Genomic DNA, 14,081 nt, shown 5'->3' with positions numbered 1-14,081 from the left:
AAGCTGCAGGACCTCACATGGTGACCTAGGAGCTCAAACCTGGGTGAGGGTCTGCCTCTGCTCCAGGAATTCTAGAATCATGGAGGGGATGGCCACTGCCCATCATTTCATGCTAGAACACAGACCTGGGAGACTTGGAGAGGGGAAGGGACTTGCTACAGTGCACACAGCAGTGGTAGCACAGCTGGGACTGAACCTGGTGACAGCCTCCTGGTTTCTCTAACTGTGGGATGGAGGTGGGGTGGTAGACATGCTGCCAGAGCTTCCGTTTTGCACGTCCCTCTGAGGAGCTGTGTGATCTTGGGCAAGTCACTGCCTGTCTGTCCTTTATGAAATGAGGGGGTCAAGTTAAGACAATATTTCTTAAAGAGTGGTCCTGGTGGAGTTGGTGTCTGAAGGTGGGCCCTGGGACTCATCCGGCTGGCCTAAACCCCCAGCCATTGAGCACACGGTTCAGGTGGTCCCCCAGCACGCCTCCTGAACCCACAGTGGAGCCAGGGTCTGTGACCCCAGGAATTAGATTTCAAACAGGGACGGCCCAAGACAGCCACCGCGTTTTGTGCATTCCCTATATCCTCTAGTGACTTAGTTTCCCCCAAAGTCAGTTCCTCGGGCGCGGACAAGGGGCTTCAGGCTCTGGGTGGAGGAAAGGGCGGTCCCCTCGCCTCCAAGTTCGAGCCCCTCCAGGGCAACTCAGCATAACCAGGAGTAACTAGGAGTCGGGTTTGGCGGCGGCCGCTCGCAGGCGCAGGCCTCCTCGGGACGGCAGGGGGCGCTGTCCGCAAAGCTTTGGTTCCGGGGTCTGAACGGAGAGCGGGACGCCGCGCGTGCGCAGGGGCCGGGGGGCTCTGACGGCCGAGGCGGGGCGGGGCCTGCGCCCCAAGAGGCTGATGGTCCTGGGCCCCCGCGCCGCACAGCGGGGCGCGGGGGCGAACGGCGCAGGAGGTCCGGGGGCCGCGGCGGCGTCCCGAGCCTGGCAACCGCGCGCCGAATGCAGTGTACTTTTGCAAAAGTTGTTTCATTATTAAATGTGCTCCTGGTAGGAAAATCGGAAGTGTAGACACAGACCTCCCACGGCCACTCCCCGCAGAGACAGGCGCTGCTGCGTGGGGCCCCGGTTCAGCCCTCTGTCGCCTACACTGGGGTCTGTGAATCGCTTGCACCCTCTGAGAGCCCAGGCGCCGTCCGCTGCCCCCCTCTGGAGCCCCTTTCAGTTCACTGTGCAGGGCAGCGGGAGAAGCAACCACCGCTCCGGGATGGTGAGTTTTAGAGTCTCGTGGCCGACCTGACAAGTGATGGTCGCCTGTGAGTCCACCCGGCAGGGGGCAGGGGGCGCTCTGACCCCGTGGGAAGGGCCTCCCGGCACCTCCTGGAAGCTCCTTGGACGGCTGCCGTAGCCTCCGAGGGATTTGCAGCTTGAGGTCCTGCAAGGACAGGGGCTTTGGACTGGAGGGCGGGGAGGGGAGTGGAAGGAGGGGGAGAGGGGGGAGAGGAGGTGGGGTTAGTAGTAGTCGCCCCGGTGGTTGGGGGAGGGGAGTTGTGCAACGAGTGTGAGGATGTGGGGCCCGGTGCTCACCTGGCTGTGGCTGGATGACACTGGCACCTGGGCACTGACATACTGACAGTCCTGCCCGCCGGCGAGGTCTGGCAGCCCTGGGTTGTGTGAGTGCCAGGGGCAAGGCCAGTGCCTGGGCCCAGAGCTGGACCCAACTGAAGTCTTCCTTGGCGGGAGGTGGGAGGTGGGAGGGAGTGGCCCACCTCAACTCCCCTTACTTGCTCCTGCGTCTTTCCAGGCTAGTCGCCAGCTCTGTAACTCTGGTCCAGTTCTGCAACCTCTGCAGTCTCGTTGTCCTCATTTAGGAATTGGGAGCAGGGTGCTGGTGGGGCAGTGTTGGGTCCTTGGTCCTGCCTGTCTCCTCCTCTGCCCCCTGACCTTGTCCTCTGGGAGTTTGCAAACTCCAGAGGGTGCTGGCGTTACCTGAGACCTCATAAACGTCCGGGTGCCCAGGACTCTGCTCTGACAGGTGGTTGCTATAGGTCTGGGGGGGCGCAAGGAACCCCCCTGGGAACACTTCTCCTGGGGTCTGGTTGTGGACCCCATCGGCCCCCAGCACTGGGAAGGGAGGTGCCAGGGTAGTGGGCTGTGGGCGGTACCCACCCCAGACTCATTAACCTGCAAGGCTCTGTGGAGAGTGAGGGATTTTAGTGGTTTGCGTGGGGAACATTGGGCAGGACCCTAAGTTGATGTTTCACTTAGGAGGTGTCATTGCTCCCAGGAGGTGAGGACACCCCTGGACTTGGACAGCCCTGGGGGTCGGGTCCTAACCCTGAGTTCACTTGCTCAAGGCCTGGGGTCTGACCTGGGTTCACTTGCCTGGTGCCTGCCTCTTCCCACGCGGCTTAACTTGATGAGTGAATGGTGACAGCCATCATATCCTTCCTTCCCAATTGAGGACCAGTTCATGCTTCAGTTCATTAATCCCCATAGCAACCCTGCAAAGTTGGTAGTTCACAGGCCGAGTCCGAGGGACGCCAGACAGCTTGTAGAGTCTTCAGGTGGCAGGTGAGGCTTCAGCCCCATGGAGCCTGGTGCCCAGACAGCCCCATCCATGCTGTGGAAGTAACTGAAACTCCAGACCCCGCCCTCATGACCACAGTGACCCTGAGCTCTCCAGCCTGAGAGACTGGGGCTGGTTTGGTAAGCGGAGCTCGGGTGGGTCTGGGTTCAGCCAGTTCTAGAGGCCAGGGCTGGGGGGTGGTAGCTCCCTCCCCTGGCTCCCATGCCCCTCCCTGTTGCTGCTGCTTGGGGCCCAGCCCGGCCCCACTCCGCCGCAGCCTGGCCCTCTCTGGAGGGGCTCTGCCAGCTTGCCCTTTATTATAACCAGGGCTCTCTGCTGAGGTGGGGAGGGACGGTGCCCCGTCTGGAGGGATGTGTGCCTCAGTGGAGCCTTCTTTGGGTTGCCTCAAGGAGGGGGGCCCTGCCTCCCTGGGTTACAGAGGGGGGCGCGGGGAGCACTGGGTGGCAGGAGCTGTGCCCGGCCCCGCTGGTCAGAGCTCCGTCTCCCAGGCTTGGGTTGTTTGCGCTTCTCACCTCCAGAGAGCGTGGAGTCGTGACTCCTGACGCCCCTGCAGACAGCCAGCCCAAGGTCCATGTGTGGCACCAGGCGTCCCCGGTGGGCAGCCGCTTTCCCAGAGGAAACTGCGGCCCCACAGGAGGCCACACACTGCCCCGTCACGGCTTTGACGCTGGGAGCCAGGAGGCGGAGTCAGAATTGCATGGAGAGTGAACAGCTGAGGACCCAGTTTGGCCTGGTCAGGAGGATGGCCGGCCACAAAGGGACACTGTGAGGGATGCCGGGAGCAGAAGGGACCCATTCAGTTCTCCCAGAACGGGATTTGCCTGCTAATTAGGTGGGGAGGACCCTAGCAGTGGGTGGGCTGCAGGAAAGGGTGGGATGGGTGGGGGAGTGAGTGACCCCGTTGGGGAAGAGCCTGCTGGCTCTGATGAGCTAGAACTGAAAGTCCAAACCTGGCCCTGCACACCTGCTGCTCCAGAACTGTGCAAGGCGCTGGTTAAAAAATGGTGATGTGCCAGCCCTGTCCCAGACCGCCCTGATGAGACAAGAAAATCCTGCACTGGGTGGGGGGCTTACACACCGCAGACCCCTGTCTGGTGCTTGTCGGGGATCAGGCCTTCGGCATGCTGCCCCTCAGCATCCTGCTGTCTGTGAGGTGGGGGCCCTTTCAGCTCTGAGATGGCTGGTGAGGCTCAGGGTCAAGAGGAATCCTGCAAGCAGCCTTGTTCCTTTACTCAGTGGGCTGTGCAAATATTTCCACGTTCTCCGTGTGCTCTGTTGAGAGAGGTTGGGAAGCACCAGATTCTGTCATTTCATCTCATAGCAGAATGGTGCTGTATTATCCCCACTTCACAGATGAGAAAACTGAGGCTCCAGGAGCATAACGACTTGCCCAAGGTCACACTGTGCTGGGGCTGGGCCTTTCCCTATGATTCCGCCTTCTGGGGGTGGATGGATCCTGGGCACGTGATGTTGATTTCAGGGTGCAGCCTGGTCGGGAGCCACAGTGCCAATAACCTCTTGGTTACCACTCCATGTGGCCTCACTGCACGTGGGACGCACTTCAGGGCCACCCAGGGCTCTGGATAGGGGAGGTAGGGGAGAATCCCCTGCAAGTGCTGATGGACAGCATGAAGACAGGCCCAGGGAGGGTCCTGGGCTTCCTGGGAAAGGGGCCCACCTCTCTTGGGGGATGCCCATCCACGCACCCATGCCCACTTCTGTTGTCCCAGGTGGCAGTGGTGGCAGCCGAGAGTCATCTCTCGACCCTTCTGGAGATGCTGCTCTTCCTGTCACAGCACCAACCTGTTTGCTTAAAAATGGCCTGAATGACTCTTCGTGGGCCCCTGGTGGGTCACTCGGGGTCACCTGGCTTTGTGCCCACCCTCTATGCCAAGAGCACTCATTCAGGGCTTGTTAGGAGTGCGGTTAATGGATGCCAAGGGCGGGACTGAGTGGGGTGTGAGCAGGGGCATGGTAGTCCCGCCAGAGGTAGAGTGTGAGTGGATCAAACAGGGCCGAGGAGTCCTGGGTGACTCCCTGCCATACACTCGGGTCCGTGGCATGGGTGGCTCAGTGGCCGGGTGTGGGGCAGCGATGGATGGACCGTGGATGGGGCTCCTGGCTCAGATAGCTGGGGCGGCCCCGGCAGCACTTGGTCTTTGGTGCTCGCTGACTGCACAGCCGCACCCCAAGCCTCAGCCCCTCCCTGCCGCGCTGCCGACGGGGTCAGCCAGGGAGTCTTGGGGACGTCCCTGCCATGGGCTTCTCATCCTCCTGGGCAGACCCCTGCCCAGAAGCCACCGGCGCAGTGAATTCCTGTGTGAATTATTCCTTGATGGGAGTGAAGGAGAGCTGCGATTTCCATTGTCCTCTCTCCAGGCTCAGAACAATGTGCTCAGACAGGAAAAAAATGGGAAAGCTTTGCTTAGCTAGCAGATTGTTCCCAGAGCATTTCACAATTTGGATTGAAAAACAGGTTGCTGTTTCTTAGGCCATCTCTTGAGGCCTGATAGGTTTTCCATTCCAGCTTGAGGCAGGAGAGGGAACTTGAGTGGGGGCTGGGAGGCCGGATGGAGCCCAGGAAAGCCCCCCAGGTGTCCGAGTCTCTGGGGAAGCTGACTTCTGCCTTTGTCCCCCTACCCTCTGCTCTGGTTTCTTTCTTTCTTTTTAAAAATATTTATTTATTTATTTTGGCTGTGCTGGGTCTTAGTTGTGGCACTCGGGATCTTTAGTTGCGGCATGCGGACTTCTTAGTTGCGGCATGCGGGATCTAGTTCCCCAACCAGGGATCGAACCCAGGCCTCCTGCATTGGGACCGTGGAGTCTTACCCACTGGACCAGCAGGGAAGTCCCTGTGCTCTGGTTTTGAATGAAGGCTCTGTGGGCGGATGGAATTGAAGATGAGAGAATCTGGAAGTAACTGTGACCTCCTTAACCCTAAGATCTTACTCTTGAAACTAGAGACTCCGGATTTCAGAGCTAGAAGACCCTAAAGAGCACCAGGCAGCTGACACTTGCTCAAGACACACAACAGGTTAGCAGCAGGAGCTGAACTTGAACCCAGATCTTTGAACTTTCAACTTTCTGGAGTTGGGGATCAGAGCAAAGGGTCCTGGTTTGTGTCTGCTCCCTTTTACACCCAGACCCTCATGTGCTACTTGACATATTCCACTCAACATGATGAAATAGGAAAGAATTGAATTTGTTTTGTATTGCCAAGTAACAAATTACCACAAGATTAGCAGATTAAAACACATGCATTGATTATCTCACAATTTCTGTGGGTCTAGACTCTGGGAGGGCTTAGCTGGGTCCTCTGCTCAGGGTGTCCCAGGCTGTAGATCAGGTGTCACCTGGGCTGTGTCCCTTTCAAGACCTGGGGGGGGGGGGCGGCCTCCTCCAAGAAAATGGGGTTGTTGGCAGAATTCAGCTCATGCTGGTTGTAGGACTGAGGTCTTGCTTTCTTGCCGACAGTGGGCCGGGGGCTGCTCTTGGCTCCTGGAGGCCTGCAGTACCTTGCCACGCAGCACCCACACGGCCCCTCACACAGTCTGGCGGCTCACTTCCTCAAGGCCAGAGGAGGGTCTCCCTCTCCAGTCTGCTAAGACGGCGTCTCATACAATGTGATGTAATCAGGTGAATCAGCTGAGTGACTAGCCCATACCTGTGGCTATTCTACTGACCAGAAGCAAATTACAGGCTCTGTCTGTACTCGGGGATTTAGACAAAGGTGTGACCCATGGGGGGGTGTCCACCATAGAAGTGGAAGTCTGGACAAAGTAAACACACAAGAAAAAGCGAGAGTGAAGTTTTCAAGTGGTGCGTCGACTCAAGGCATCCTCTCCCCACCACCCCCTCCTGCCAGCCCAAGCTTAAAATGTGAGCTGTGCTTTATCTGGCTGACATGGGTGCTGATATGGCCAGTGGCTTAGCTGAGATATAAAGCTGGACTTGATCTTAGTGCTATGGGAGACTGTAAATAATGAAAAGGTTGATTTCCGCTCTGTTGGCCCCTCTTTTCGGCTCTGTGTTCCGAGTTGGCTTCCTTGGGCCAGGAGGCAGATGAACAGTTTCTTTGTATTTCCAGGGCCGCCCTAAAGACAGGCCCCCTCAGCCTTTCTTTGGGTCTACGGAGGGGGAGGCTTTGTGGGCACTGGGGAGGGAGGCCTCGTGTGCCTTGGGGGAAGGGCTGGGGTTTGGTTTCTGGGATTGACAGACACTGGTGCCCTGATGCCCCCCCAGATGGGAGAGTGGCTGCGTGGATGTTGGCGGTGGGCAGGGGGCTGGATACCAGGAGCAGCAGCTGTAGGCCCCGTGGCCAAGCTCACGGTCAGTGTAGCAAAGGTACAGTGGGGGTGAGTGGTCCACAGCGGACCAAGGACAGGGCCTCTCTGCTGTGGCCCTGGGTTCATGCACAGCTGAGTCTTTGGGGGGCAGAAGGAGGGCCCAGTGCTACTAATTTTGGGGGTCTGGTCAACCCTGGTGAGTGAGGTGTTGGAAAAAACCCCAGCCCTCCTGAGTTTGAATGCTGAGTGGCAATGTTTTACTGTCAAGGGGGGAGCAATCTAGCCCAGAGACCAGGTGCTGGGGGCTGAGGTTTGGGAGAGGAAAAGTAAGGTAGGTTTTCCAAAGCCCAAACGCCTTGAACTGTGTCTGTCCCTTATCAGGATCGCAGGGTCGCAGGGTGATGGCCAGCGATACCACGGGCTGGCTAGAGGGGGCTTGCTGCGTGCGTGAGGTGTGGGCTGAGATTACAGCGTCCAGCTAACTCAGCTGTTCATGGGACATACCTGAGTCGGGACTGTGGCACTCAGCCAGGTCTGACCTGGGCTGGGCAGGCTAGGTGGCCAGGTCTGGGTTTGTCACGGGCCTCAACTAGGTTTAATTTTATGTAGAAAAATTATCAAATGAGATGTTTCTCGAATCTGAGTGTCATGGAGCAAAGCCATGCTTGTTAACATAAATAATATTCTCGCAGGTAGCTGCTTTATAAGGTCAGCAGAGTGGGTCCCTGTACCTTGGTGGGCCTATGTGGTTAGAGGGGCACAGGGTTTTATTACATCTGTTTTACAGATGAGGAAGCTGAGATTCTGAAAAGAGATTCTATGAAGTGCCCAGCGTCAACTTCAGAAGATTCCAGTGGCAGCTGGGGGAGTGTCCCCTCACCCCCACCCCACAGCTCTTCTGCAGACCCAGTGGTCCTCTGTCTTTGGAGGCTTCTCGAGACACGTGGGAGGAGCCTTCACGGCACCCGTACCCAGTCTGGGTGGGTCCACCGCATGCATCTTTTTAACAGACTTCCAGGTGCCTCTGATGCCACAGCTGGGTTGAGATCCCTTGGAACAAAGTTTCGATGATCAGACCCAGAAGTTTTGGTCAGTGATGAGATGCAGAGAAGCATCGTCCGCCCACTGAATAATGAATGATTTCATGCCCGACAGCTGCTGACACATTTCTTTTCCTGGGACTGAATCAGACCATGCGGTTGTGATTATGTGTTCTGTTGCTGCCCCACTGCCAGCACTGGGAGTTTAGCATCCATAATTCGGCAGACTTTACTGAGTACCCGCTGTGAGCGAGGCAGGGGCTGCTGAGCCGGGTACCACAGAAAGCACCCCCCAGAGGCCAGGACGCTCCCCTTAGCTTTGCACCGTTTATCTGTCCTGCTTAGAGGTGCCCAGCAGGGGTAGATGGCGGATTAGGCTTCTGGTTCTTTGAAGGACACAGAGAGAGCGACAGGCTTGGGGGTTGCTGGGAGGGTGGGCCGTGTGTTGCCGCCTGCAGTTGTGATCTCAGGTGGGGCTGATCTTCACCCTTGGGTGCCTGTCCTGCTCTGACACCGCTGGCCGTGTGACCCGCAGTGTCTTCAGGTCTCTCCGGTCTGCATTCATCACAGCCCTAATCCCTAGTGAATGCAGTGCATCAATTAAACAGGATCCTCAGTAGAAAGAGCTTTGATTTCCCTGTGGGCTCTGACGGGTGGCGTTATGGGTGTCGCTGCCTTTCCGATAGTGCTTGGGAAAGCAGTTCCCGCCCTCCACCGTGAGAGGTGTCTCTTGTTTCTAGTGATTTATGGTGCTTACAACATTGATGTTCACAAGCAAAGGCATGTTTATCCAGGCTCGGAAATCTGCTCCCCCGAGCATGTACACGTGTGAAGGAAAAACAGAAGAATCAGAGTCTGGAAGGTTTTTAGAGGAAGGGGAGAGGCTGGATCCCTTGATTTCCTCTGCACACCTGCCGCCGCCCCAGCCGGGCACCTTGAATCAATTTACAGACAACTGCCAAGAAAAGCTTGAGTTGGATTAATTTAAGAAATTGATCAACGATTTCACTTTCAACCAGAGTTTGTATGGTGCTTTTACAGAGCCAGGAACAGTGCCAGGGGCCAGCGGGCAAGGACTACGAGAAGACAGATGGCATCTCACGGTCATGGGGAGGGAGAGACCAAAACAATAAAATGCACGCAAGTCAGGGGACTTCCCTGGCGGTCCAGTGGTTGGGACTCCGTGCTTCCAATGCAGGAGGCGCAGGTTCGATCCCTGGTCGGGGAACTAGGATCCCCCATGCTGCATGGTGTGGCCAAAAATAAACCATGCAAGTCAGGATGGAAGAGGAGCTGGGGCATAGAGGAGCACAGAGGGAAGGAACATAGAGGAAGGAGCACAGCGGAAGGAGCGTAGAGGAGCTGGAAGTGTCAGGGGAGGAGCTCAGGCATCAGGGGAGGAGCTGCAGCGTCAGGGCAGGTGCCTGGAGGAGCTGTGATGTCAGGAGAGGAGCACGGAGGAGCTGGGGCATCAGAGGGAACTGGAGCAGCTGGGGTGCTGGGGCAGGTGCATGGAGAAGGTGGCATTTAAATGGGGCCCTGTAGCCTGGGCAGGAGTGTGCTTGGTGAAGGAAAGGGGGTCAGGCCCATAGGCTTGCTGGTGGGATGTGGGTGCTTCCTCTTGGCCACAGAGCAGGCAGAGCTGATTAAAGGGCACACCAGCTGACAACTGCCCAGGCCACGCATATAGAGGGCACAACAGCGTCCCAGAAAACAAACCTAACTGGCAAAATGTAAACTTGGGTTTGGGAGTTAGAGAGAAGTGAGCAGCCTTTCAGCTGCTTCCAAGGTAGTGTCTGGGTTGGAAAGTCACATGCAGAGACGTTCTCTATTTTGCACACAGTGTAGTAAGTGTTGGTTCCTTCCCTGCACTCAACAAATAGACGTGAACACATATATCAAGAATACCAATCAGAAGATACTAAATCATCAGCCTTCCTGGGTACCTGCTGCTTCTCTGGCCCTTAGAGTGGAGCACGTGCTCTGAGCTATAGGAAACCAAGTTTGGTCCCCGACCGTCGGGTGCACGTTCACATGTGGCTCCGTATCCATGAAGTGAGGTGGTCCAGCACTGCTCTCCCAGGTGGTGATTTGGAGTTGAAGGGACCGGGAGGGAAGCTGCATCAAACCAGAGATGCTTTTGACTGAGTATCTGCCTCCTTGGGAGGGCCCGTCGCTTTCTGCAAGGCTTTCTCATCAACTTGCTTTCCTCTGAGACAGTCTTTGTGTTGGGCTAGGACTCCTACCACCCTTGGAGTGGCCAGGGAGCTGATTACACACAGCCCCTGGGATGTTTGATACTTAAAGGGGGCAAGTCCCTCTCTTCTTGCGCCTTGGCAAATCTCGCCTGCGTTATCATACGGGTCCGCCGCCAGCTCCCTACCCTGTGATTTCTGCTGACAGTTGGCAAACTGTCGAGGAGACCAGAGATGGATGACTAAGCCTGGTTAGTTTCATGCTTCAGTTATGCCCTCGGTGTCTGAAAGGCTAAGCGGCCTTGCTTGGCCATGGAATGTTTCTTTGATGCCAGGCAGGCGGCATGCATGCGTGTGGCTCAGCTCTGCCCCGAGCTCTCCCTGCCGGTTTCACCTGTTAAGTGAGTGGATCTCCTCTGAGTGGACGAGGGAGGGAAAACCTGACTATGTTGTATTTGTTCTTTTTTATTATAAAGGTCGTGTATGCTCATTGAAAAACAATACAGGAAAAAAGAAAAAACCCCCCAGGAGGGTGGAAGAATCATCCATGCCCCCACCTCTCAGAGAGAGCTCCTGATGGTGTGTTAGCGCCTTTCCTTGTAGGTTTTCTGTCTACGCACCCACATAACTCTTCTTTCCAAAACTGCAACACCGTAGGTAACACAGCATCTGGGAAGGCAGAAGTTCATTTGCTGTGTTTACCTGAAGAGTCCCATCCATGGTCTCCCTTAGTTATGCAGATGTAGGGCAGGCTGGCACCCAGCTGGGGCATGAATCTTGAGCCTCCCGGAGAGGAGGCATATAGGGAGACAGGGACCTCTGGGAGGAGGCTGGACACCAAGTCCCCAATCCCAGATGCCCAAGATTACAAGTTGGGGAGAACTGTTGGGGGGCTCAATGTAGCCCTAATATGGTTCTAGGCTTGGGGTAGGTTCATTATGTCTCTAAAGAAAACCTATCTTGAGGAAAGGGGGTATCTAGCCTGGAGAGCTAGCCTCCACCCCGGGGCAGAGTGTCCCTGTGGCCCACTTCTGGTCACCCTTGTCCATTAGGGCGGTGCCACAGTGTCCCAGGTGACCTGAGGTCTCCGAGGGTAGCGGACATCTGTGTGGGGTGGATGCGTTAGCTGGAATGGCCTTCCCTACATCGTTCCAGGTTCATGGAACTAAAGCTGCAAGCGATGCTTTGCATGAGATTTTGAAGGCAGACATGAAGTAGCAGCCGTATTCCTTTCCATCTGGGAGACTGGAGTGCAAGGCACCCTGGCCGCTCACAAACATCATTGCTCACCTCTAGGCTCACCTGGCTGGCAGGGGCTGCCAGGTCTCCTCCTTCAGCCTCTGTGACTTCTGGGCCCGGGGCGTGTTTAGCTCTGTGATGAAGGGCACCAGAGTGCAGGACACCCCCATCATCCAAGCTTGTTCTGGTCCATCCTGTGGGCTCTGCTCATTCTGTTTTCCTTGACCTTCCCCACCTCACGTCCACCTTCCCTTCCTGATGGCCGACTTCAGGCTGTGGCACCAGATGGAGAAGGGACAGCTTCCCAGAGACGGTTTAATCAGCTCCCACAGCTGGGCAACGACAAATCCCTATCACATATGTATAATATATATGTATATGATATGTACTGATAATCATGTAATTTTATGATAATAAATCATATATTTGTATTTATCATATAATTCTTGTGTTCACTTTAAAGATGCAGAAGCAGAGGCCTGGGAAACTACCAGGCCAACATCACGCCTGCCCGATGCCCACTCAGCACTGGCCACGAGGGGCCCACAGTCTGCCGGCGAGGACGTTCTCCTTCTCCGGCTGGGAGTCTCCAGCCTCTTCAGGAAGGAAGCCGGAGAGGTAGGATGCTCCCCAACACCATCTTCTTACCCACCCCCCCTTCTCCATTTCCTCAGAACTGTCAGCTCCCAGAGCCAGAGCTGGGCCTTGGGCCAATCGCCATGAACACTCATCAGACTCAGGAAAAGGGAGGAGGGTGGTGCTGAGGAGGAAGAACAGGGAGAAAAGAGCTCAGAAAGGAAAGGCAGTCGTGAGGGGAGGTCCCAAAGACTAGAGGGCCCCCCCCACGTGTGGTCTTCACCTCAAAAGAGGGCACAGCATTGGGGTGCTACTTGGTGCCAGCTGCCAGGCCCTCTGAGATAAGCACACAGCCTGGCAGGGAGCCCCTTCTCTGTCCCAGGAGAGCCAGAGCCACCCCAGAGAGAGGGGCAGAGTCACAGTCTTCCCAGAGAGGGGGCGGGGCCACAGCCTTGGGGGGCGGAGCCACAGTCTTCCCAGAGAGGGGGCGGGGCCACAGCCTTGGGGGGGCGGAGCCACAGTCTTCCCAGAGAGGGGGGCGGAGCCACAGGCTGCCAGGGTTGGTCTCTAGGGGCTTTGTGCTTGAGAGAACACTCAGGTGTAGCCTCTGTGAAGAACCCTTGCAGGGGTTGGGGGGCTGGGAAAGACACCCACCTCCAAACCCTCAAGAGTGGGTGGGGGCTGGAGCACGGGGAATAAAAACAAACAAACAAACAAACAAACAAACCTTTATACCCAGGTTCACAAGTCTGTAACATCACGTGGGATAACCGGTAGGGGGAGAAAGGCTGGGGTCTCAGTTTCCATTTTCTACCCGTTAGGTCACATGAGCTCGGATCACATGCGATCCGTCTTGTTATAGGAAGTGGCCTCTCAATTTCCCTTTCAGGGGGAAGAAACTGGACTGTTTCAGGAAGGTGAGCCTTAGGGAGGACGAGGAACTAATACTGATAACAGTGTTAACACAGGAAATAATAGGATGTTTGCCCCCAATTAAGAAACTCAGTGTGTTGCTTGGGGTCAGTCTTCGCCGTGTTCCAGGTTAGAGGAGGGGAGGAGCCAGCCAATGGGTGCTGACTTGTTCCTGGTCTCACCGCTAGTGGGTGACAGAGCATGAGCAGAGACCAGCTGCCTCTGCTCTACCCAGAGCTCTCCGATCTCAGAGCTGCCTGCCTTCCACTGGCCCAGGAAATGGGCAGCCCCCTAGGGGAATACACAAGTCTTCAGGCTGCTAAGCCCCACAGCACCCAACTTTTCAGGCCCCAGTGTACCCCCTACCTCTACCCACCCAGGGCCCCCCTTCTTCACCAATGCCTTTAGCATCTCAGTATGCCAGCCTTCTCCCTTCAGGGTCCCTCTTCTGCCAGACCAGCTGTAGCACGTGGCACAGGCCTCCACTTTCCCACAGGCCTTTCATTGAAGAGTTTCACGCTGGACACTCCAGGAACGGAGTAACAAGTCCAGCTCCCAAATGGAAGTTCCAGAACCGTGCTGAGTCCTTGGAGCCACTGCCTTGGCCTGAGCTTCCTGCACCCTCACCCCAACCCCACCCCCTTCTGACATAGTTGCTGAAACCCCAAAGGCTCTTCCCCGTCTCAGTCCTGACGGGAGCTCGGTGAACTCAGCCTATTTGCACCAGTCTTCCCTTTGTCACCCTGACCTTGCCCCAGGAAGGGACCCAGCAGTGCCATCGGAGTGTCTGTCAGTGCCCAGGCTGCTGCTTTGTTGAGCAAGGGGGTGATTTGCTTCTCCAAGTCCCCGGACTAGGAGATGCTCCACTCATGGGACTTCTTTTCCCACACAGGACCTTTCCTCATAGGTACGTGCAACTCGTATTTGCTTAGAAAGTGTCCTCAATGCAGCCAACCCGATGATCTTAAAATGTAACCCGCATGATGCAGGGCCCAAAATAATTTAGAATGTGCTTCTGGTGTGACATCTCACGGTGTTCCACAGGAAGTATCCAGGTACCAGCAGGGGAAATTATTTTTAGGGAGGACTCCCAGCCGGAAGTTACCCCTCACTCCCAAGGGGGTTTCATGGCAGAACAGCCGAGGATTTAGAGTCAGACAAACCCCGAGCACATCCTGCTTCCATCCTTTCGAGCTGTGCTGCCTTTGGCAAGTTGCAAACCTTCTCTGAGCCTCAGTCACCTCATTTCTAAAA

At 56.2% G+C, this 14,081-nt stretch overlaps 1 long non-coding RNA gene across 3 annotated transcripts in view; it reads left to right on the top strand.

Annotated features, from left to right (window-relative positions):
• The first annotated feature begins 429 nt into the window (after positions 1–429).
• Positions 430–14,081, top strand: part of LOC309635759 — a 150,199-nt gene continuing 136,547 nt past the window's right edge. The window contains exons 1-2 of one of the 3 annotated variants that reach the window (XR_014248995.1): positions 430–1,259; positions 11,803–11,957. This is a non-coding gene — a long non-coding RNA (uncharacterized lncRNA). The remainder of the gene's footprint in view (positions 1,260–11,802; positions 11,958–14,081) is intronic. The other 2 variants (XR_014248996.1, XR_014248997.1) reach the window with 2 other exon arrangements.

This window comes from Balaenoptera borealis, assembly GCF_965194805.1.
Source record: "Balaenoptera borealis genome assembly, chromosome: 10".
Lineage (NCBI taxonomy): Eukaryota > Metazoa > Chordata > Mammalia > Artiodactyla > Balaenopteridae > Balaenoptera > Balaenoptera borealis.
Note: the sequence above shows the minus strand (reverse complement) of the source record. Positions and strands in the feature narration are given on the sequence as shown.